The sequence below is a fragment of the Carettochelys insculpta genome, chromosome 3 (assembly GCF_033958435.1).
Source record: "Carettochelys insculpta isolate YL-2023 chromosome 3, ASM3395843v1, whole genome shotgun sequence".
Taxonomy (NCBI): domain Eukaryota; kingdom Metazoa; phylum Chordata; order Testudines; family Carettochelyidae; genus Carettochelys; species Carettochelys insculpta.
Window position 1 is genome coordinate 22521955 of NC_134139.1, and position 25630 is coordinate 22547584.

Consider the following 25630-nt stretch of genomic DNA (forward strand, 5'->3'; position numbering starts at 1 on the left):
GGAAATCTGCAAGGCCTGCAGATTTCCATGACCAGCATCTGATGAAGTGAGTCTGTGCTCACGAAAGCTCATGCTCAAAACGTTTCTGTTAGTCTATAAGGTGCCACAGGACCCTTTGTTGCTATCCCACATTGGGCTCTCAGAAACTCCCCAGAATACACTGAGTCTAGCAGCAGAATATTACATCACATGATAAAACCTCCAAAATGGAGATTCAGCACGGCAATCGATTAAATCAGCATAAACACAGGGGTGGGGTGGCCTGGTTCCAGTATAGGTATATCAGTATAATTCCACCAGAAAACCTTGTATTGCAAACCCTTCTCCCTGTAGATAAGTCTTCAGGCTGACTCTGCTTCTGAGAGCAGTTATCTATTCCTCCTCCTGATGCTGCTACACCTTGTTGTCAGAAGAAAATTCCCTGAGCATCAGAGTAGTATTTAAATATCTCCTGCACAACAATTAACCCAACCCCCGCTAATAGGATTTGGGGGGTTGTTTTTTATTTTTCGCATGGTGTGGGTATTGTTTTGGTTTTCGTGGGGAGGCTGGGGCTGGGTTTGTGATCCATCAGATCAGAGCTCTGATTTCAAAAACTAAAGACAGGCTGCTGCCTCAGGAGCACAGCTGTTCCCAAAACCTGCCCTTTAACGTGTCTTGCCTCTTTGTAAGTGTCTCTCTGCTTGGCTAGCAAGAGCTGCCCCCAGTTCTCTCCCTCCCCCACTGATTTCTACACCAGCCTCTCATGGCCTAGGTTGTCTCGGAGTTTTGCTGTCAACAGGTTTGGCGCCTGCAGTCCTGGGGTTTGTCCTCACGATGGCGCCAACTGCCTGCAGACGCCACGCCAGTGGCGCTGTAACAAAGCAGCGCTGCCCTCGTCCTCCCTGCGCCGGAGAGGCGGTCCAGCCTCCCCGGGGAAGACATTAGCCATTGTCACACACCTCGCTCCGCGCTCAGCCAAGCTGGGAGGCCAGAGGGGGGAGGGGGCTCAGACGGCAGCCAGCTCCACAGGCTGGAGGGGGGAGTAATGGGGCTCAGGGAGAGACAAGCAGGGGGCGAAGGGATTGAGGGGGAGAGGCATGAGTGGGGGAGAGCTGCTGCCTGGGGGGAAGGGGTTTGACGGGGAGCTAGTTTTTAGGACTGGGTACCTCCCAGGCGTGGCCTACAACAGAGTGTAGCCATCAGTCCAAAGACTCCTGAGCATGGGGTCTTCTAAACAGAAATTATGTTAACCTGTTTGTGCCCAGAGCATAGAATCTCCTGGGTCAGTTTGGGTGGGGTTACCATATTTGAACTTTTGAAAAGAGGACACCCCTGAGAGAGAGGGTATCTGTATCAGTATCTACCAACTCACCTTGTAGTAATATACTATACTAAATATAGGGTACATAGTATGTTTATACAATGTGATACTAATACAGGTACCCTCCCTCTCAGGGGTGTCCTCTTTTTTGGAAGTTCAAATATGGTAACCCTACCATTGGGGTATGGGATGGAAGTATTCTGTCTTTGTGTCCCCACCACTACCCAGGTCCAGACAGAGTATAGAACAAGCACTTTGACATTTACGAAACACCTCTCATCCCAAAAGAAAACCATTAGATTATCTCAGTTCTTTGTTACTGATTTATTTTAGCCCCTACAACAAAGTTGCTGAGCTGCCTCCTTAGTTTCCACCCTCCTCACCTCCCTTTGTTGGCTGCATGGGCTAAAGTCCCCAGGGTGGCAGCCCCAGCTTCTCATTCATCATCATAACAACCGTTTAGTGTAAAATTAACAACAACTTAACTACTACAGCAATGAACATGGCCCTGCATTACGGCAGATTGATGAGGATTACTTAGTTACAATCAGCCAGAGTAGTGAGTGGGGAAAGGAAGAGTTTGTTAAATCGATGGAGTTCTTACAAAGTTTAAAGCTTAACCTCCCGCTGATGGCACTGCTGACCCTCACTTGTATGTCCTGCTGCTGTGTGTGTTCCCTCACCTAAAAAGTTTTGTTGAAACGCACGGTGAACAAGACTAAACTAGAACAAGACTAAAAATGATGATTCTGTTTTACCTAAATCTGCTTGTATGTGTGACCCATTGTCTCCATAATCCCAATGCAGTTAGGCTTGGAAGCTTTGTTTCTTTAAAGTTTTTGAAGTTTAAGTATGCTATGTAAACATACAAAGCATTTAGAAATGGGACCCTGCACACACTGAACATCAATTCTAAAATATGGAGAGAGAGAGAAATGGAGAGGACAACAGACAAATTGTTCCAGAATCAAACTGGTGCAGTTGGGACTGGTATATGACTCTCATTTCCCATGTAAACTCAGAAATGCTCGTTGCAACAAACAAAGGACAAGGGGAAAATAGTTAAGCACACCTAGAGCTGCATCCAAACAAAAGAAGACCGAGACTAAACAAACCCAAGGTTTTCTATTTCTCCCTGAGCCAAGTAATCCCTTTGATTACATCTAATACCTGCCAAAACCCAGATGGTATGCCCACCCATCTCACAGTGTGATAATACCACATTGTGAAATCTACCCATTAATATTAATTGTCAGCTACAGACTCTGTCTGAACTACTAAAGCTTGAGATTGCCTTGAGAAAGCAGGGCATGATTTAGCAGGGATTTCAAGATAATTCTCATTCTTTCATTTCATAGCTCACATATGTAGAATGTTAAATAATAGCCCTAGAATGTCTTGCTAATTTCTTCAGATGTCTGCCTCTCACAATCCTGGTTTTAAACTGCTGTATGTTTAGGGTCCACACTGACTGACCAGAATATTACCTTGAATTGCTGTGGGCTTGCAGGCTACATGTATGCACAGTCTATGCCCGGAGAGAATTCTAACTTACTGCTTGAATTGGATGTGCCCTAGCATGCAATGCGTGACTCTTTATTTCTATCACTTCCCAAATATCCTCTCAGTAACTGACTTGGTAATCTTCGAAATGCATTAGAGAAACTCTTTTTCCCCCAATTTATTATACACATCTTCATCTCTGAATTTGAACTTAGGGGTAGGAAAAAGTAGTGCACAGGGGGGGTTGCCAGTTCAGCAGACTGAGGAAAAACTCCAAGTATTCATTTCCTGAAGTGAGGTGACTGTCTGTCCCATTTTTGGTGGGACAGCCCCATATTCCAGGCACCAGAAAGGCATCCCAACTTATTTTAATAAAGAGGCTAATTGCCTCATATTTGGCCCGCTGCTGGCCAGACAGCACATACTCATGTGCTCTCTGGACACACCAGAGGGAGCCAACAGCGGGCCCTGCAGAGGGAGAGGTATGCTGGAGTTACGGGAGTCAGGGGTGGATGCCTTCTTCTTCCTGGCTCCCCACGGCAGGAGGAAGCCGGGAGTCCAGCCCCTCAGCCCTGGCAGGGGAGTAAGAGGGTCCTGGGCACTGCACTGGCCTGTGGGACCAGGGTGCACCGGCTGCTTTCTGTGGCTCTGCACCACCTGGCAGGCCCACAAGCTGCTCAGGGCTCAGGAAAACCAGCACTCAGCCCGATGCAGAGCTAGGGCCACACATTTCTGGGGTTCCCATGAGGGAGCACAGAATTTTTTTAGAATATTTGAAAATGCATGTTACCTATCTAAGGCTGGGTCTACACTTGCTCCAGAAAATCGATCTTAGGTCAATCTTCTGGGGTGCCATTTCGCCCATGCACGAAATGGTGCGCTCCAAGGTCAGTGTCGACCCTGGAACTCCTTGCGAGTAGCAAGGATTCAGGAATGCTGACAGGAGGAGCGCTCCCATCAGCATTCTGCAGTGGGGACAGGAACGAATATAGACGGCTGCAAAATCAATTTTTGGTATGCAATTGGCATACCTAAAATTGTGTAGCCGCTGTTCATATTCACAGTAAGTATAGACCCACACCAACTGTTCCTGTGTTGAAAATACAGGGCCTGATTCAGCTCTTTTAAGTTGGTGTAAATTCAGAGTAATAGCACAGAAATCAATGGTGTTACATCAATGCAAAACAGGTGTGAAGTAAGAACAGGGCTCAAACAGCCTGCTTGCTGCTGCCATTGAAGCCAATGGGCAAGAGACCAATTGACTTCAGTGTGAACAAGACACAGACTTAGAATTTTTGACTTACAGTGTTTTGTGTGCATGTGTATTTTTGTCAATTGAAAGTTTAACCGAAAGGCTGCTGTTCTAGCTGTTATTTTGGGGGGCAGCCTGCCCAGGGCCAGCCAAATGACATTGCATACTGCTTCTGATCAAATGGGTACCAGGAAGCTGTGTGAGTTGGACTATCATGAAGCTCAGCACTGGGAACAGAACTATGAAGCTGTGTGTTTGGGATTTTGGGCATAAACAAATGTTTCTTAATCAGGACTGCAACTTGATCGGGCGTGTACTGACAAGTGAATGTCAATAGGAGTTGAAAACCAGCAGGCCTGACTGCAGCATAACCTGTAAATCCACATCCAGACAAACACCCCAGTGGTAGGCAAAACTACTGTTCCTGGGAAAAAAGCTACTGCAGAAGTCAGCTCACAGAATCAAATCTTTTGAATGTCACACACCTCTATTATAAGTTTTCAAATGGTTATTTGTGCTAATTACTTCCCAAACTGTTGTTTAAATCAAATGTGCTTTTTGAGGACCGTACACTCAGGATTCTCTCTAATTTTTTCCATCCATGGATGGAATAAATTCTGATATGTGCACTGAGGCATTTGCAGATGTGCCCATCAACAGAAATACTTTCTACCTGCTAATCAGCTGGGTGGCACCTGACTCTCTTCTGGGTGGGTACCCAAGCACTCCATTTACAGGGAACACTGCTTACAGTAGTTATGGGACACAGCATTTTGTCTCTTGAGAGGGACCATTCTCCCAAATCCATTATGTTAAGGTCTCTGTGGTGTTTGGTTTTACTCCCACCTTTGCAGAATGGGAAGTTACACCTGTATTGCCACCACCCCGCCCTTTGTGCTGGATCCCCATGGAGTCATCCATGGGAACTGCCAGAGGAAAATGGGATGGCACTGCTACTTATAACCACCCAAGGAATCTATAAGAAACTAAATACAGCTTAGGCTGTGCTTACACTTTCATTTGGCCAACAAAACTTCTGTTTTTCATGGGCGCTTAATCCCCCAGCCCCTGAATAACAAAGTTTTGCTGCCGCAAATGCACGTGTGAATGCTACTTTGTCCACAGGAGGGACACCTGCTCTGCAGACAAAACAACACCTACTCATTGGGGGGTAGAAGTATTTTGCACGACAAAATGCTGACAAACAGCATTCACACCTGCTGGCTTTCAGCAAGGAGTTGTGTCACACAGCTTTGTCACTAAAGGTGCATAGTGTAGACATACCCTCAGGCTTGGTCTCCAATAGATCCTCCATGTCTGCACAGAAATTGAGACATCCACAGGCCTGGGTAGCTGAACTCTGTGTCCATTTCCATTGGAATACACTGAGGAAACATCACAGATTTTTCCTCCAAATGCCTGTAACATGGGTTTTCCAAGGGTGGGAAGATATAGGTAGGGGAGGTCCAATTGCGGAGCTCAAATTGACGTGTCTGCAGTTGACTGTAAGGTCTGTCCTCACTGAGGGAGGTCAATGGGAGCGTTTCTCTCATCGACCTCCCTTACTCCTCACAAGAGCAGGAGTAGAGGGGGTTGATTGCAGACCCCAGAGAGATCAATTTCATGAGTCTTTAACAGACATGCGAAATTGAACTCTGGGAGATCGATGCTTCGACCTGGTAAGTTTAGACGTACCCTTAGAGATTGCTTTCGTACAGAGCACTTTTCTGTACTGTGAAAACTAACCCTGTGGGGGCTTCTGGGACAGTCACAGACCGAGGATCCAAACAGTACAGCTTCAAGAGCTGCAGGGGTGGTGGGGCATCAGGACAGCCAAATGTCTCCGGTAGAGCCTCCATGTCTGCACAGAACTTGAGGCATCCACAGGCCTGGGGACCTGAACTCTGTGTCCCTTCCATTGGAATACATGATGGAAACATCACAGATTTTTTCCCCCAAATGCCTGTATCCTCAGTTTTCCCAGGGTGGGAAGATATATGTAGGAGGAGGGGGCAATACAGGCCTGGGTTACCATTTTTACAGTATACAGTACAGCAACCAAAAGTCATTACTTTCTGATAACTGTGCCAGACCTGATGTGAAATGTGTTTGGTAGTATCAGTACTGTTTCTAGAGGACAGATTTCCCCATCACAAAGGGACCCAAGTGATTGACACCCCAGCAGAGACCCCAGCCAGGAGTGACCTCTGCATGCTGGATCACCTTTTCAGCCCCTGCAGTGGGACCTATGGGGCAGAATGGAGCCATGTTAGTGGGCCAGAGTGGGGATGCTTGTGTCACTGCTGCCCATGTTACACCTGTTTCAAGTCTAGAAACAGAGGACATCAGGCTACGTATATAAAACTAGCAGATTCACTCAGCGTAGCTAGGATCCTTAACTCAATTAAGGTGGAGTTTTTTAATTAAATAAAAGGAAAACATACAGGATCTATTTAAATGGTCTTTTTTTCAAAATACAGCATGGTACAGTACTTCATTCTTATGAAGTAATATTTTATTTTGGCTTTCTTACAAAAAAGGGATTGTTAAAATTTGTCCATTTAATTTTTTTAGTAATTTTTTTAAAATGGGAACTTCATCAAGTGCATTTTTTTCTTCAGCTCTGTAAGCTCTTATAATTCGCTATGTTTTAACAAAAAAGTGCTATTGTCAATTTGGTTTCCAATAACATTTTCCTCTAGCTTTCAAACTTTACGCATGGATGTAGCTGTGCCAAAACAAAGCCCTGTTCCAAATTTTGCTGTTGTATCTCTTTTCTGTGAGGTATATTGAGAAGCAATCCTATTGCAGGTTTATCCTATTTTTCTGGCTCATCTTAGTTCAGTCTCTTTCAACATTCACTGAATTTTATGTCAGTTTTGAGGACTGTACTTTTGATTCTGTCTCTTTTCAGTTTGGTTTTATGAGCAATCCCATTCCAGGCACGTCCCATTTTCCCAGCACAAGCAAACATTTTTGTTGCTTTAGTTATAAGAGGAAGCTGTATGTCGAATTTGGTGGTCCTAGCCCTTACCGTTTCGGAGGAGTTCTTGATCAGACAGACAAAATCTATACAATATATAGTAGATAATATAGTCAGTTTGGTGCCTGAAAAATAAAATGTACTGTGTGACTCCCATTACCATAGGAATGGATTGCCTCAGGATCTTTAATGGATTTATCCTCCCCACAACCTTGTAAGTTAGGAAAGGATGATTAGTCCCATTTTACAAACAGGGAACACTAGCACAGAGATGCTAAGTGACTTGCCCATGGCTACACAGGAAGTTTATGACACAGCAGGAAATTTACCTGGGGTTAACAGAATCCTGGACTAGCACTGAAAACACAGACCATCCTTCCCTCTTCATAGTTTAAAAAATAACATACATAAACTCTGATTTTGATCCATAAAAACCAAAGAGTAACTCAATTTCAAGTTAATTTTTACATTAAAAATACAGCCTTAAAAATAGTCACAATAAATGCATTTGAAAATTTGTCTAAAAAGATATGCTCCTGGACTTGCATTCCAAGCCCCTTCCTGAGGCATGCTGATGATTTGTTCATAAATCTTTGAAACATGGGGCCAGATACTGAGCTACTAAAAACTGGTATGTGGTGGAGCAATGCCGATTTTCACTGGATGAGACTCGGATTTTAAAATGGAAACAGTATCGGTGCAACCAAACCTTAGTTACTAGTGTTATGTACAGCCTCCTCTTATCTGTATTAAAAAATTTCCCAGAGTCCTGAAATACCAGGTGTGATGTGGCCTGAGTTAGTTATAAAGCTTGGTTGTATTCTGTGTTCTTTGTTGAAGTGAGCTTTTTTTCCTATCCAGTTTTTATTTCATGCTTTTGGCAAAAAAAAACCCCTCTGTTTTGCAGAAGGTTTTTCACATGTTCTCCATGAAAAATACGACAAGATGACCACTGAGGTCACAACTGCAAACATAAATAGCTCCAATTTAACATTAGTAGTTAGTGAGCAAAACACCCCCAAGGTAAGAAAGCCAATAAAAAGAGAGTAGTGGTGTATTAAAGATGCATTATTTGGGGTTCTATGGGTATAATTTAGGCCTCACAACGAGGTCAAACTGATTTAATTCTCTCTGCAAAGGTCAATCCAAGGCCTGGCTGTACTAACCTCTGTGCTCTCCATCTGTCTGCACTTGAAGCCAGGCACTTTCAATAGGTGATTGTGTGTTCATGACTGGCTACAAACAAATTGAAATACTCTCCAGGTCTAGGCCTTCTAAAGTGTTTACTTACAGTCACTGCTGTCTCTGGAGTAATTGTTACCTACAGGTCTTCACCGCCTAAACTGCTGCTTGGAAGTGGTGGTAAAAAGCAGAGGTTTCTTAATGTAACAATTGCTGATGAGTATTCAAATTTGTAAACTCACCATTAAAGAGTTGTATATAGAATTTATTCTGTGACTTTGAAATGAGATTTTTTTTTCATCTCGACAAGTAGAATATAGTTAAGTGAAGAAAAAAACCCTTAAAACATCCACTTTCTTTCTCTAAAATGAGGGAAAATGACAAAACTGAGGTTTATTGATGTCTTTATTTAATGGTCTAGGTTTTTTAAAACTGCCTTTTTTCTAAGCAGAGAATTCTTTCAAAATAATTGTCAGGGCAATATAAATATGTGATGTGGTGTCTTGTAGTTGTTCTCTTACTGCTTTTGCTGCATGCAAAATGTCTCTGAATCTTTCTTTCAGTTTAAGTAGGAATCTTGTTTATTAAACTGAATGCAGCAGCCAGAGAAATTTAGCAAATGAATGCTTAGAACTCTCAAGAAAAAAAAATCCTCTTATTGACTTGGTGACACTCAGTGAATGACATTTACTTTCATGGACAGAAATACCTATAAGTTCAGTGGAAGAACGAGAGAGACCCCCGTTTGTGCGCGTGTGATTTGAACTAGATACGGGGTTTGAACTAACTCAGTTTTAGATAGAAGTTACTATAAAAGGTATAAAATGGTGTTGAAGAATTGAAAGGATGTTGCTAAAGAGGAAACCAATGTGTTCGCTCATGAGGTACTATAACTATACCTTAGAGGTACTGTTTATAAACATCACTTTTCAGCAATAACATTATAATAACACAAAAAAGTGAATTTTGAAAAGAGTGTGAGTGTTTTCTCGGAGGGTGGCGGGAAGTGGGGGTTGTTTTAAAACTATACAATCCAAGCCAGAAAATTCTGAATTTAGACTTAAAGACTATATTTTCTGAGCCCCACAAGGGTAGCCGTGTTAGTGTGTAGCTTCACAAAAAACAAGCAGTCCTGTAGCACCTTAAAGACTAACAAATTTATTTATTGAAAACAAACGTGCTCATTTTCAAAGTGCTATAGGACTGCTTATATTTTATAACTTGTCCTTTTGCCTTATATGACCATACTCTCAATTGAGCTCACAGGAAAAACAGATAAAAGACAAAACCACCCCATCACCTGTGAGTAACCACTTTTCACAAAGTGATTGCTCTGTACCTGACCTGTCCATGCCGATCCCCAAAGGAAACTTGCACAACATTTTCAAAAGACAAGCTTGGGAGCTTAAATGTATAACTTTGCTAGACAATACAAATCATGGCCTGAATAGAGACACTGGATTTATGGTTCTTATAACAATCTGTAACTCACTGACAACCACCTGCCCGGCCTCCCCTCCCCTCTGACTGCACAGGTATTAATAGGCCACTTGTCTTGCATGGTACCTTGAAATATGTGTAAACTACTTACCCTAGGAGATCCAATATCGCCAAGTATGTTCATCATGCATCTGGAGAGAGTGATGGACAAGATCAAGGAAAAGGTAAAAGAGAGATCTGTGCACGGGCTAAGAGGTAACAATTTGAGGTTCACAGATGATATAGTTATCATTGAGGAAGGTGTGGAGAAGCTAGCGAAAACGGTGCAGGTGCTAAATGCGGAAGGGAAGACTTATGGACTGATTACGAACATTGATAACACAAAAACAATGGTATTTGGAGATAAGGAAATAGGAAGGAAGATCAGAGAACGCAGAGCAGTTCACGTATCTGGGGAGCAACATAACATATGATCTAGACTGTAAGATGGAAATAGCGACTAGAATAGCAAAAGCAAAGCAAGAGCGAGTTTGAAGGTAATGGATAAAATCTGGAAAAGCAAAGTAATTGGCTTAGGAATGAAGGTGAACATCTTGAAAACGTATGTATTCAGCAGCATGTTGTACACATGAGACATGGGTGATAACAAAAGATTCAGAGAGAAGAATATTGGTGTTTGAGAGGAGTAGTTATAGAAAGATCCTGAGAATAGGATGGATGCAGAAAGTCAGCATTGAGGAATCATAGAGGAAGATACAGCCGAAAGAGAACCTACTGCAGAAGATCATACAATGCAAGTTGCAGCTATTCGGGCAGATGTGCAGAATGCGCGACGAATGAAAAATCAAGACCCTGGTATTCAGCATAATGGATGGTTCAAATAGGAGAGGCAGACTCCACAGAGAATGGGTAGATGATATAGTAGATTGGAGCAGAGCTCATCTACAGAAACTAAGCCACTCTGCACTGGACAGGGAAAAATGGAAGGAAATAGTGAGAGGCATCAGACACCAACAGGCACTGAGCCCACGGTTGTTGATGATGATGACTTACCTTAATAAAACAAATCAGTAGTCATGTAGGACTTTAAAGACTAACAAAATAATTTATTGGGTGATGAGCTTTCCTGGGGCAGACCCACTTCCCTGCTTCTGTTGGTCAGGTGTCTGAAAAAAACACCTGTTAGTGGTACAAGTTTTGTGGGCGTCAGTGGTGCTACCATCTTTCCTTGAGGTATTTTATTATGGCATACAGCAACTGCACAAGTGATCTTACAAGGGTGCAGTGACATTTGGTACAACTGTGCCACTGTACCTTCAGTACTGTGGACACGTGTAAGCATGAAAGCTTGTCTCTGTTACATAGACATGTAAAGTATGGAGGTGGAGGTGCTGCAGCACCCCCAGGTTTTGTGCCTAGCATCTCTACCACTGGTCCCATGAATCGAGTCCTGGCTGCTGGCTGCGCTGCCACCTGGGATCCTTGTTTCTGGCCTTGGAATCTTCACTGCAGGCCCCAGGGTCCCAGCCACCAGCCCTGGGCTCTGCTTCTGGCCCGACCTGGGGCTCCGTAGCTGCCCCCAGTTGTGGCCCTCGCCTCAATAGTGGGAGTACAAGTTCAAGATGTGGGCCTATCTATTGCAAGCCTTCAGTTTTCAGATACGAGTATTTGTTGCTTTGTCCTTTGAAAAGACTCTGTGAGGCCAGCTTGTCTTTCCATTAAATAGGAACCAGGACACTTCTTCCTCTAGAAGACATTATTGCTGCCTCTGGAGCAGTCAGAGGGAATCACTGGAATTTCCCACCTCTGAGACATCAACATGTTACCTCTGCAGGAGTCCTGGCTTTCAGTGGCTAAGGAAGCTGGGTGGTGAGCTCAGCTTCCTTGCATGGAGCATACTATTTAATGCAAATACCTTGTGTAGCTACAGAATTTTTAAAGCACATACTGTAGTGACCCTTCCTTCTTTATTTTGGTGTGTGTGAGCTTTTGCAAAGAGTGCTAGGTGGACAGTCCTGGAGTATAATGTTGTCTCTTTGCAAAGGCAGGAGGAGAACATCTTTGTCCACTCTGCCGTATCTTCAGCCTAACTTAGAGGACAGATGCCTCCTTGCCAAGATTGCCATCAAGGGTGGCAGTTTGGGAAAGTGGTCTTGGTGATGTGGCTTCTCTCTGCACATATTGGACTGACATCCCCAGGCACAGGTTCTTGTACAAAACATCCAATAGTCATTACATCAGATGCCAACAGCATCTATTACCAATCTGAGCAGAGAAATTTAAGGTCCAAACTGAATTTTTTTAAGGTTTGCATATATTCAAATTTGGGGTTGGGGCTTGGGTTTGGCTAGTAACTTCCCAAAGTTTGGGGTTTTTCAAAACCCCAGGCTTTGGTTTGGTCACACCTTTAATCTGACCTGCTGATATAGAGATCAAAGGCTTGACACTCCTTAAATAGACCCCATAACTAGTCCTTTACCTTGAGCCAAAGTCCACTGAAGTCAGTGGAAAGACTTGTGTTCTCTTCAGCGTTCTTTGGATCGTGCCCTTAGTAACCTTTAAAAATGCAGTTTTTCCTTTAAAATGGTTCCTGTTCTTTTTGGAGCAACTGTGGTCTATTACTTGAGTCCGTAAGAGACTGTAAAAGGTGTTTCTATTATTTGGAATAGTCACATATTGGCTTCTGTAGTGGACCCCAGGGAACTCTTACAATCAGGGCCTGCCCCAGGGTTTTTGGTGCCCTAGGTGAACTATGACTTTGGTGCCCCCACTTCATAATTTAAAGAAACAGCTGGTGCTAAAGTCCCTACATGCTTTGCTTAGTGGGGAGAGGAAGAGGCTCTGCATATTGTCATTTTCCCCACTTGCCTTCTGCTGGGGAAACGGCCACAAGCATTCACCTGCAGCCTTATCCCTCGCTGCTCCCAGTGGTCGAGTTTTTAGTTCCCCTTAGAACCTGGCACCCGAGGCAACTGCCTACTTCTCCCTTGTGGTTGGCCAGCCCTGATTACAACCTGTCCTGTCAGTTAGAACTGAAGGACAGTTCAGAATGTTGTGCTCCATCATCCTGTCAGTACTGTAGCTCTGCATGCACACCAGGATATCCACCCTATACACTTGTAACATCAGCTACCGTGCTTATGCTCACATTCACATTTGCCCTGTGGTTCTGAGACTTATTCATGCTGGGGACCACTTTTTAAGGTAAAGAGCCTCTTATACACACCCTCCATCTCACTGCTTACTCTGTTGTGACTATAGTACTTGCTTCAGGCTGAGACGCAGGAATTTCAATTGTGGGCGGGAGGGGGAGCTTTTCTGTAAATGTAGACTGCATTTTTTTTAAATATAAACAAGTGCACAACAGTCATGCAATGAGTGTTCATATGAGAGGTGAATGAAAAATTTGAGTGGAAACTGATTGGTAAAATGATTGTTGTATTGTTATAACATATTAAAATTTTAAATAGTAATAAAGGTTTTGTAGAAATTACCTCTTGGGATCCTACTGTAATATCATAAATATTCCCTCATCCCCCACCCTTTCCTGTTGCTAGTGGCCAAGGGCATGCTGGGAAATGTGGTCTCTTTCCTGTTCCTGGGCTGGCTCTCTAGGCAGAGGGCTGGCCAAGGAACTACTGCTCTTAGGTTGCCTTTGGTTCCCCCATCATGCCCTGCAGAATTCCCCTTGAACAGCACAGCAGGGAGGAAGGGAGATAAACTTGACATGGGGGTGGGGGCATGTGCATTTGCGTCCTTCGTACCCCCTCCTATACACAGGTTGTGCTTGCTTGAGAAGTATTCAGACATGCTGGAAACCAGACTCACTTTAATGTGAGCAACTGCCTGGGGCAGAATTTCTCCTCTTGAAGTCTATGTGTCTTGGCTTCAGTCACAGCCACCTGGAAGTATCATTGTTTCATTGTTTCAAGGCTGACAAGTGCTTTATCACTGTGATGGAAGCAGAGCCTCACAGACTATGTGGAAGTGTTCCATGAGCCACCACTGGTTCACAAAACACCTCTGGAGAATGACCTGGGAAGGGATGTGTGCCTGCATTGCTAAAGCTAGCTCGAGTCCTCACTTGATACACATTGCATGGAGTTTTGGCTGAACCAAGTTATTGTGTATCTGCAGCTCTTTTAATTGCCCCCCCCCACATGATCACTGAAATTATTAATTTGCATTGTGGACCAATGAACTGACGAAAAATTGGTTTGGAGGGAAAAAAAGAACAGCAAACTTCTATCTGTTATTACATTCCTGCAATTTGAAAAGAACTTTAGTGATCACCTCACCCTACTGTTCCCCAAATAAGCTAAAACTACCCTCTTAACAGTCAGTCTAGTGTTACTTTCATAGACAAAATTAGAGTGTATTGGGTTACAGTGTTTGGAATGGAAATACTGACAAACCTTTACTGTGATAATGCTAGTAAGCTCTGGTATAACAATGTTGTATTGTGGCCATTTCTGAATTAGTAAAAGATGGTTCAAAATACAATGGTATGTCTTGTAGCTCATGTTTGGCCTTCATATTGCAAAACTTGAAAAGTAAAATAGAAAATCTTTTAGCCTCATGAGACTGTTTCTCAGAATAGCAGTAAGTTCTTTCAGGAAGGTTTGCTTCATAGTTTGCTCTTAGAGGTCTTACGCACTAGCTTAAGGGTTCAGGCTTATCTCATCCCAGGATATGCATTATGCCCTTTGAAACAAAAGAATCTGTTGCCATGAAAATGTGCAGCTACTTTTTGATCATTCAGTCATACCATTTTTTGTGTGTAAGACATGACATACACTGTCAAACTGCAGAATTCAAAATTCCACCAATGTATTTCATTTATATTAGATACAGAGGACAGGTGATTTGAATCTTAATACTGTGATGTGATGTGTGTGTGAGCTGTAGAAATGTGTAGGTGCACGCTGTGATCTAGCCACTGCAATGAATTCTCTTACATGGCATATCACTCTCGAGGTATTTGTTGTTACCTCGCAGTCCTGACAGGGACTTTGAAATGAACATTTGAGGGCGTTGAGGGCAAAAGGACTCAAGCTTTATGATATTTGCATATGTAAATTATACCAATTTAGATCCCTTCTTCGATTATGTCTTATTCACTCCGCCCCACCCCCCATGCACCCCACATCAGGGCTTGTCTATACTACAGTGAAGATCAACCCATTCAGGGATGATCTTCCAAAACTTAATTTTGTGTGCTTGCTAGAGATGCACAAATTGAGCTGTGTGGGGTTGGCAGTTGACCCCTGTAGTTCTCAATCTTGCTAGGAGTGAGGGAGGTCGATGGGAGAAACTCTCCCATCGATCTCCCTCTGTGTGGATGGCCAGGTGAGTTGATAGCAGGTAAGTCAATTCTAGCTACGCAATTGTCATAGCTCGAATTGCATATCTGCAGTCTACTTACCTGCCTAGTATAGCCCAAGCCTCAGATATAAGGCATTAAGAAAATTAGCTCCCTCTTTTAATTTTGTAATGGTGCAAATGGGAAGTAAATGTTAAAGAGTGGAAGCATGAAGGAGATGAGCACAACTTCTGAGTGGGGCTTGGTGTCACAGTCCAGGAGCACCATTATATGCATGAGAATCAGAAGGAGAAAATGCCCCAGGTGAAATCAAGTTGTGAGAATGAACCATCACGAGCCACACTTACTCTCTTCCAAGCTCTTCTAAGCCATGTCTACACGTGCACGCTACTTCGAAGTAGTGGCACTAACTTCGAAATAGCGCCCGTCATGGCTACACGTGTTAACATTGACGTTAGGCAGCGAGACGTCGAAGCCGCTAACCCCATGAGGGGATGGGAATAGCGCCCTACTTCGAAGTTGAACGTCGAAGTAGGGACCGTGTAGTTGTTGCGCGTCCCGCAACATCGAAATAGCAGGGTCCGCCATGGCGGCCATCAGCTGAGGGGTTGAGAGATGGTCTCTCTCCAGCCCCTGCGGGGCTCTATGGTCACTGTGTGCAGCAGCCCTTAGCCCAGGGCTTCTGGCTGCTGCTGCTGCAGCTGGGGATCCATGCTGCATGCACAAGGTCTGCAACCAGTTGTCGGCTCTGTGGATCTTGTGTTGTTTAGTGCAATTGTGTCTGGGAGGGGCCCTTTAAGGGAGCGGCTTGCTGTTGAGTCCGCCCTGTGACCCTGTCTGCAGCTGTGCCTGGCACCCTTATTTCGATGTGTGCTACTTTGGCGTGTAGACGTTCCCTCGCTGCGCCTATTTCGATGTGGTGCTGCACAACGTCGATGTTCAACATCGACGTTGCCAGCCCTGGAGGACGTGTAGACGTTATTCATCGAAATAGCCTATTTGGATGTCGCCACATCGAAATAGGCTACTTCGATGTAGGCTTCACGTGTAGATGTAGCCCTAAACTTCTCTTGCTTTTGCATTGCCTCTGTGGTTCTGCTGCTTTTCCAAGCCCTGATCTCCTCCTGACTTGTGTCCTCAGAGCTCAAGAGCCTGTTTATTTTCCTGTCTTAACAACAATGGCCCTGGGACACTGTGAGCTCAGAAGGACCCATCAGCTTTCCTATCAATAACTGGCAGGAGTAAAGTGTTTGGGACACATAAGCAGAGCAGCTGATGGGCAGGAAACAGAAAATAAATGCTTTCTAAAGCTATTGGGCTACTAATTGGGTGGGGTTGGGGAACAGCAGAAAGAAGATACAGTTTAAAAGAAAGAAAATATGTTTATTCTGTGCTTTATTCCTAGCACTAGTGGGCCAAACCCACGTAAGTGGGAGGAGTGATTGCCTGCATGGATGATATTTCCTAAGTGGTCTGCTGCAGATTACTCTCATGTGTTTCTGGGAGAATATATATCTGATGGTGTAGCACATGGCAGAAAATGAACCAGTGGGAAGCATTTCCACTGGTATAGCCACAGGCCTTTGTTGTAGATTTCTTTGTGAACCCACCCAAAACTGTCACTGAGGTCATTGGAAGTTTACAGGCTCACAAAGCATGTGGCATTCATTTAGGCATTGAGGTCTAGTGGATAGAGCACTGAAGTGGGACTCAGGAGTCCTGGAGGCTATTTCTGATTCCACTATGCCTGCTAGGTGACCTTGGTCTAGTCATGCCGGGCTCTGTGCCTCTGGTTGCCTATCTGTAAAAATGGGGGCAATGACCCTCACCTCCTTTGTAAAGTGCTTTATCATCTATGGATGAGCACTGTGTCACAACTAAGTGTTAGTCTTATTCAGACTGTGAACACAGCCAACACAAAACCTATACATTACTTTTGTCTCACTTTAACTTTATTTCAGGGTCTTAACTGGATGCATGGATGGTGGATTAGCTCTCCATACAGAGGTGAATTGACTCAGGAACTAGATCTGATCCTTAATACTGAAATTAAAAAGGAATAATTATTTAATGGGATGGAGTTTTATAAATAGACATATGTAGATAATTAAAGAAAATAAATTATGTATTTAAGAATATAGACAAAGCTCTGCTATACACAATATATAAAATAGAGTTAAAAGTTTACAATATTCTGTAAAGTTGTATGTGCTGCTATTGAAAAAGGTGTGAACAGATATTCAGTTATTTTCTATCTATTGAAATTAAGGGCAATTTCACATACTATTAACCATACGCTTTTTTAAAAAACAAACCACACTTAGGAACTTCCACAGAGGTTATATGATTTCCCAAGTAAAGCAGAAAAGCAAGAGTTTATGAATGCTGTTGTGATCTTAGGATAAGCACATTTTAGTTCTCTCTCTGATGTAGTTAAAATGCTGTTACAAAGTCTCATAAATTTCTTATTTAAAATATTTCTAATTTTGGAGGACATAGCATAGCAAAGGTAATGGTCCAGATTTCAGACTGTGTTTCAGCTGTCTGCTTACTTGGTGGAATAAAGTGTGTTTTTGTAGAAGATTAATATTGTTTATTTTAAGTGTATAATAACAAGCACAGGTTGGCATCCAGGGAAGTAAAGAAATATTCAACAGTTCTGTTTTGGGAGGCTGTGGTGTTTTACAATGAAAGCTGATAGTACTGCATATATTGGAAAATTCTCACCACTGCTTCAGTGGTTTTCTCAAAACCTGTTAAATTACATGAGTGTAGAAATACAGAAGGTTTTATTTTTTTGTTATTATTATTAATTGACACTCATTTTTAGCTGGCATGTGCTGGCAGGTCTTCCAGACAAACCTTAGACAGCACAAGACAGCTTAGATCAGAAAGTTTTGAAAATGTTCTAAATCTTTGTAATGTTGCAGAGGGAAAGTGTAATATTAAAGTGATAAAAAATTACATTCAGTGTAATTCACAGTTGCTGCCTTTTTTTTTACTATCTATAGATCTAATTCAAAACAAATTCCTCAAAACAAAAGAAACATATTTTCAAACACTTTTTTCATTAAATATGTCTATCATAAATCTACATACCGTCATCTATCTGCAGTCTGTGGATTTTCTCCATTGCTTGCACAGCCACAACTGTGGGTGAGCAATTATTATAGAAATGATCCTGATGTATGCTGTATATATGTTTGCAAGATTATATATCTCTAATATGGAAAAATATAAAAACGAATAATATCAAATGAAAATGTGATTGTACTGAAATTCTTATGAGGAAACAAAGTTATTAATTGTAAATGAAATAAATTTTGTGTTGTTAATTAAAGGAAGCAGTGATGCGAAGACATGGATACACAAGTATTTAAATCTTAAAATCCATTATGGATATTATTAAAAATATAGTTTGCAAGGCAAAAGTGACTGGCAAACATTATTACAGTACTTCTGTTACTATTTTCTTTGATGTTGAGGAAGTTGTATTAGATTTAATTGTGCGATTTTCAAGCAGGAGAATGGTATGGAAAATGTATACTTTTGTGTATGCCAACATATACAACATAACAGTAATCCCTGCTCCAACGAAACTGAAATTCAGGGGGACCTTTTAACCTGATTTGGTATGAAGTCTAATTGTAATTACAGTCCCAGTTGTCATTAAAGGTATCGTCGGTTTGTCTGATACCCTGAGCAGGACAAACAGAGAGGAAAGGACCACACCTATTCATCTTGGTTACAAAACAACGTGCTGCGAGGATCAAAAGCGATGTGCTTTTAGAGGAAGGGAGCTCTAGTTGGAGCTGTGGGGCCAAATTTCGCCCCGCGTAAATGAGTGCACCTGCTTCCACCAGGGCTGAATTGGCTCACGTGTATCTTTCCCAGCGTCAAGGCACAGAAAGGGTTAGTCCCACGAGCTGTCATATGCATAAACAGATTTCCCCTCCCCCCGTAATACAATTAATTAGGTGCAGCGATTTGTAGAGCGATGACCACTGACCGCCTATCGTGCATAAACCAGGAGCAAAAAAGCAGGAAGAACCCGAAACCACGTTGAGACATTACGGCAGCTCCAATCACATGAACCGCCGTCTCCAATAGCAAAACAAAACACCCGGGGGCTGGAGCCGCTGCTCGGTCTGCCTGGGGGAAGTTACACAGCCTGGCTGCTTCTTGCTGCCGCTCCGCTGATTGTGTTGCACCAGGCGTCGTGAAATTCACGACGGAGGGACTCGCGGGGAACAAGCCCAAGGTGCAAGGAAGCTGCAAGGGAAATTTTCCCCTGAAATGTGCGCGCGGTCGGGGAAAGGGCCCCGCGCACAGCACAGCAACTGAGGCTCGCGGGTGCGAGTTTTCAGGGTAAACTCTGCCCTAAGCATTTGTGGGACGGGAGGGCGGGAGACTTCACCCCCTTTCCCTGTGAAATCTACTCGCTACGCGACAGGATAACTAATTCCTGCTGCACAGGGGGGATGCCCGAGAAATCCAGCCGCTCGCAGCTGCCCAGCGGGAGCCCCCGCGAGTTGCCATCCCGAAGAAAAGGAGAGCAACGAGCGGCTGTTTGCAGTTCGAGGCAATCCGGGCAAGAGCAGAGCTGGGCCGCTCGGGTGGGGAGCTCCGGCGCTTCTGCGTGCAGCGGAGGAGCAGAAAATGAAGCAGAACTGGAAAAATGACAGAGTGTTGAGCGCTGATTTATGGCAGAACCCGCTGGTCATTTCCATATATTGAAATGCGCCCAAGCGGCCAGTCAGTCAATTTCCTTTGAGCTGCGGCTGCTGTCCAGGGGCTGCCCACGTGATTCCCCCCGCACCCCCCCCCGCGACTCTCGCACCTCCCGGCCCGATCAAGACCGCAAGGGGCGGGAGAGAGGACGATCAATGCGGTGTGTGATTTAGAAAACAGAACAGCCGTGAACTCCGGGAGGGGAACAGGGGGGAGGCAGAGCGAAGCAGCTTTACAGGCCGATCAATTCAGAGTCGCCCCTGTCTCCGTCTTTTCAACGACCCTGCTCCGATTGCCTGCACCGGTGGGCAGAGACACGGAGCGCTGCGGAGAGGGGCCAGATGGGTTTCCAAGCACCCGGGAAAGGCGGCTCGCCCGGGAGCGGGTTTATACGTTTATTTATTTATTTATTTATTTATTGAGACAATCTCAGCGAGCTGGGGAAGCGCCCGTCACGGCGCGGGCTTTGCAATGGCCAGGTGCTGGGGGAAAGCCGGGCTTTTACAGCCTGCACATTCCTGCCGGGGGCGGCTTGGGCGCTGAATGAAATACCAAATCACAACCCTCTCTGTCGGTTTCCGATTGCATAAGAGGCGCGGTCATTTCCATATATTGAAACGTCTCGTCCCTTCCGAGACCGCCCCGCCCGGGGAGGGAGACGGGGCGCTCGATTCTGTCTTGATCAGTGTTGACTCTGAAGGCAAGAGGAGGCGGTGGGGGGAGGGAGAGGCTGGCACCAGATGGAGCAGGGTCTAGGGAAAGGTCAAGGTTAGCTCAGGCGGCTATTGAATCGGTTGCAGCCTCGGAGATAGATCTCTGCCTCGGAGGCACCCACTGGGGCTTCTCAAAATCAAATCTAATAGGAAAGGCAGTCACAGAACGAAGTCGCTTCATCTGAATGCTAAAATTGTTATTAGGCTACATTAGCCAGAGCGCGGGCACGTGACTGCCAAAAAAGGAAACCTGCCTCGCAGTTTGTGCTTGAAATAAAAGCTGTGAATATGTGGCTCACATCAGCAACGTGCCAGTATAATAGAGACAGGGAGCGACGCGAGTATAGCAATCAGATTAAAAGAGGCAGGGTTGGGTTTTTTTTTTAATATATGGGACTAAGTTGCTGGCGAGTCCTGTCGTAGACCGAAGAAGCGTTGTAGAGGCTACTGCAAATCTCTGAAGTCTGATTTGGGTAGTAGAAGTTGGAGCTGTGGGTGGTGTTGAGTACAGCTCTGAGGTGTGGTCTTTTGATTATTAAATCAACCTGAGGGTGGAGGACAAGGGAAACGTAGGAGGCCGTTCTTTTCCCCTGGTAATTTTCTCAGACAAAACTCTCCATTAAAAATTTTATTTGGGGCAGACAGCATTTATGTTGAAGTAAACCTGCCTGTGTCTGTTTTGGAACTGTCATGATGGCAGTGGTTTTTCAAGATCAAAGTGAGCTCTTTCCAATTATAAGTGTGTCTTACACATTAATGGTTCTTTAACCTACAGCACAGCCATATCTTAATGAAGGATTTGGTCTTGTAAAATAAATGCTGGCTACACTAGATTAAACATGATGACTGCACTCCAAGGGTTAATAAATTTAGAATTAACAGATCATCCCAGCTTGATACAGCAACTATAGATGATTTAATATGCAGCCTAAGCAGGTTGACAGTCAGCTCACAGATGCAGATAAGATCAAACAGTCTCTTGATTCAATAGATTGAATGGTTGTACTGAGTATCTGGAAGGTGAGTGACAGTATTTATATGGCAGGGGTTCTGGTAAAAAGGGGCTTCGATTCCCAACTGCTGAGTAGTATAGTGGTTTTCTTTCTCTAACAGTCAACCTCTTCCAGCAAACAACCATAGAGTTAGCATGGGGGAAAAAACCCTTCAAATAGAGTGGAGGAGACTTATTTGAAGTTTTCAGTCCTGGAAAGTAATACAGCAGTAATAATTATTACTATTGGTGGTCTTACCAATAGTTCAAATTCATTTTACAAGGATAGTGCTATTACTATCACACCAACACACACAGAAAACCCTATCTGTCTGTCTGTCTGTCAGTAGTCTTGAATATCAGGTTTAAACCCACAGAGACAAGGAAAGTCAGAGGTAAGGCTGGGATTCCAGGTTGTCAGTTTTAACTCATTCTCTAATGCCTCTCTGTTGCAATATGTTACAGAATAGCATTACACATGGTTCAGAGAATTCAGGTATGCTGAAGCAAAATTGGAGCCACCTTAAATATGGAATACCAGTCTTCTCTTTTTTTTTTTTCCCCTTTTTTGCTTAAAAGTTAAGGATCTGAATTACATGTTGCTTTTGTGTGTTAAATCCTCTCTTTCTCTCTCATTTGCCTTCCCAGAGCAATTAAACAAAAACATTTAATACGTCTCATAGAAATTGGTGATCAATGACATGATAACCTGCTCTTAACAATTTTTATTATTTGATAAAAAGTAAGAGCTCCCCATGAACTACTAGATTCTACAAGGAAATACATTTCCAGGCAATTTTAAAAATGCATATGGTGTATTCAATAGACTGCCATGGGTCTTAATTGTATCATGTTATTCCCTAATATGGAATCACCACAATGTTAATATAGATATTTTTAATAAAATTAGCAACAATCAACTGTAGCCAAATCCTAAGACTTATAACTTAGGTATATCAAATATATATATATATTTTAAAAAAATACAAGACTACTTAGTCCACTCTGTGGGATAATGGCCTGCACAAATTCTCTGTGACCAACAAAGCCATTTTTAAGGTAATAACAGAAAGGGAAAAAAGCATCTGAAAGTCATAAGATTTCTCTTTTTTAACTTCTAAATCACCAATATGTTTGTAAATTTTAAAAATGACTTATGTACTTGATTTAAATTTCTCTTTTGTATAGGAGCAAATGACTAAAATTTAACCAGCCAAAATCTGAATTAGAAAATACAGGGTTTTATATTTTGTTTTCAAGGGTAATGAGATTACAGATCCATATACAAACAGAGCCAGATTTAATGAGTAGGTATATAATGTAAAAAAGAATGACACTGTCCTTGTGCTGATCTACATCTATGAGAACCTTTAAGGTGAGTACCTCAAGGTTTGGAGGTAGCGAATATAGATTTGTAATTAAAAAAGGTGATATCAAATGATCATCAGTACCGGGTGTGGAAGGTGAAATACTACACTCTACAATAAAATAATATGTAAGAACGAATAATAGAGACAGCAAGAAAATTGTTCATAAAATAAAAGGATAAATCAATCAAGTCTTCTCCTACAAAAACCTTGCTAAGGCTTTGCCCAGACCAAATATTCATAGCTGAGTCTGAACCTCTCAAAAAGAGCTGAGAATGGAAATGCTGGAAGATCTTCAACTATTGCAAAGCTAGTGGACACTTCTCTAATTTACGTATATTAACCCATGTTTGAATGCTTCAAGATTTTGTTCTCCTTTTCCTGGACAACTTGTGAGTGCAGCAGGGGGCACCACAAACATACAAATTACTTGGAAGAAGAGCTCCTGCATGCTTACGTTTTCTACTCCTTGAAGGCGTAACCACTGAAACAAGTTATCTCTTAGTAATTTGCATATTTATGGTACCTCCTGTAGTTTTCTGTGATTGCTTTACAGTCAGGAAAGGTAACCAAAAAATAATATATCTCCTTTAAAAGAATGAAACAGCATACACGAACAGTGGCTTTGATACAAGACTACTCCTTGTAATGTCCAGAGCATGAAATTTATATGCCAAATGTTTGTTCATCTTAGGATTTGAAGGCAGTATTTTGAAAGTTACAAGGCTGAAGACCCACTGTCCCTGATGCTATGAAAATTGTAGAACAGCCCTTGTCATTTGAGGGGAAAAATAATTAGCCTGGCCACATTTGCTGAATGTATGCATCGAAGGAGGAGGCAATCCTTGGAGAATGAAGAACACATTCAATAGACACTTAAAAAGTATAGTGCCATGGTACATATATATATATATTTTTTTTAGTCTCACTCATAAGCAACAGTAGGAATACACAGTACAGCTTTGACTATAAAAGCTAATTAGGTCTCAATAGAGAATAGTTTCATTTTTATTGGCTTTGAGTGCTAAGGCTGCCTCAGACACTTTTGGCCTTTTTTTGGTAGAGATAAGGACCACTGCTGCGTACGTTATGTTAAAACATCTTTAGTTCTGGGTGATTAATTACATGGCCATTAGGTCTTTAACTCACCTCACCTCATTGGGCTAAGTATTGTCTTTTTCAGGGGGCTCTAAAGTACTGGGCTGTATGTGTCATCCATTTTAAGGCTGAAGTTCTCTCTGATTTTGGTGAGGAGTGATGGTGAGGAGTGATGTATACAGTGATATACTGTATATATTCTAGATTATTTTAGGTTTTCGTCTAATACATCTCTAACACTTACCAATGTAAAGGCTGCATACAATGCTGCCAGTTAAAACTAGAGTGACAGCCTTTCCTGTGAAGTATTTGTTTTAGTATGATGAAATCTGAACAATTTAGTTTTCATATTTAATTGACTTTGCCTTCTTAAATGCTAGCATACAGCTACTTACAGAACAAGTGAGTCTGACAAAAGCTCATGAGTTAATACACTTGTTAGTCGCTAAGGTGCTACAGGACTGCTGTTACTGCTAGCTATATTATTCTCACTGTACACCAGATCTCTGGGTAATATTATGCAGTAAACTTCTGTACTACTTGATTGAAATGCAATCTTATTCAGACTAATGGCTCTGGTGCCCTTTTCACTGCAGTCAGAATTTGTCTATATTGTAAAAATTATATATACTATCAATAAGAAATTGTGACATAACTGTCCAAACTGCTCAAGGAAAGATGCTCTTTTCACATTATTCACCACCAATCATATTATACCTTGCTGCCATATCTTTCTGTGCAACATTAGGTTGTATATCTGTACTTTATTTTGACTATAGAAAGGCACATTAAAATTATTATTGCAAGCATTCTATTATTTCATATGCAATTTTGTACAGAAACCAGCTGACATTAACATTGCACAGAAAAATATTACATAGTAACGAATAATATCTTTGCAGCTACTTTTTCAAACTTTTTTAATTCAGAAGAAAGGTCTCACAGCTATAACTAATTCTTCTCTCTTTTCAGTCTAGATCTTGGCACAACATATGTTAAACTCTGAAAACTGTGACAGAGAGGTAGCAGTATCATTTTGTTAGTCTTTAAAGTGCTACATTTCTGCTGTTTTGTCTTGTCTGAAAACTGTGTGTTTCTCTTCTCCCACTGTATAGACTAACCAGGGCCTTAGAGATTAAATTATTACATGTAGGCACGGTTTTTTCCAACGGGAGATAGTTAAGTCCCAACCCCTCCCCCACATGACTGAGCATGTGTTTTCATCTGTAGGGCTTCTCCTTGTGGCTAGGAATAGCCAATTTATGGAGAACTTCAGATGATCAGATAATTAATCCCATAATCAATAACTGTTCTACAAGTTTTACTGGTTAGCTCAGGTTTTGCTCAGTGTTGACCCAGCTCTCCTGCTTTCTATCAGATTTACTGCTGTGCTATAGCAAGAGTAAGTGCTTATGTGGACGATTGTAGTCAGTGGCTGCTCACCCCTTCTATGTGGCTGGGGTCTCACTTTTGTTGTATTGACTCAGATCTTGTAATTGGAACCAGTAGATAAAGTCCAGTTTTTACCAAAATGCCTATGTGTGAATTGTGGGATCAAATGTTAGGTACGGTTGGGTTTCTATTACTGTGTCTTCTTAAAGTTACAAGGTGTGGCAGGCTTGAGGATCTTCAGTGCCATCACTGCACATTTAAAGACAAATTCACCTACTTTGGACAAAATTTGGGGACCTTTGATGGTTCTGGTTTGTATTGTTATATTGGCCAAGATTTCTTTGTAGTAGCA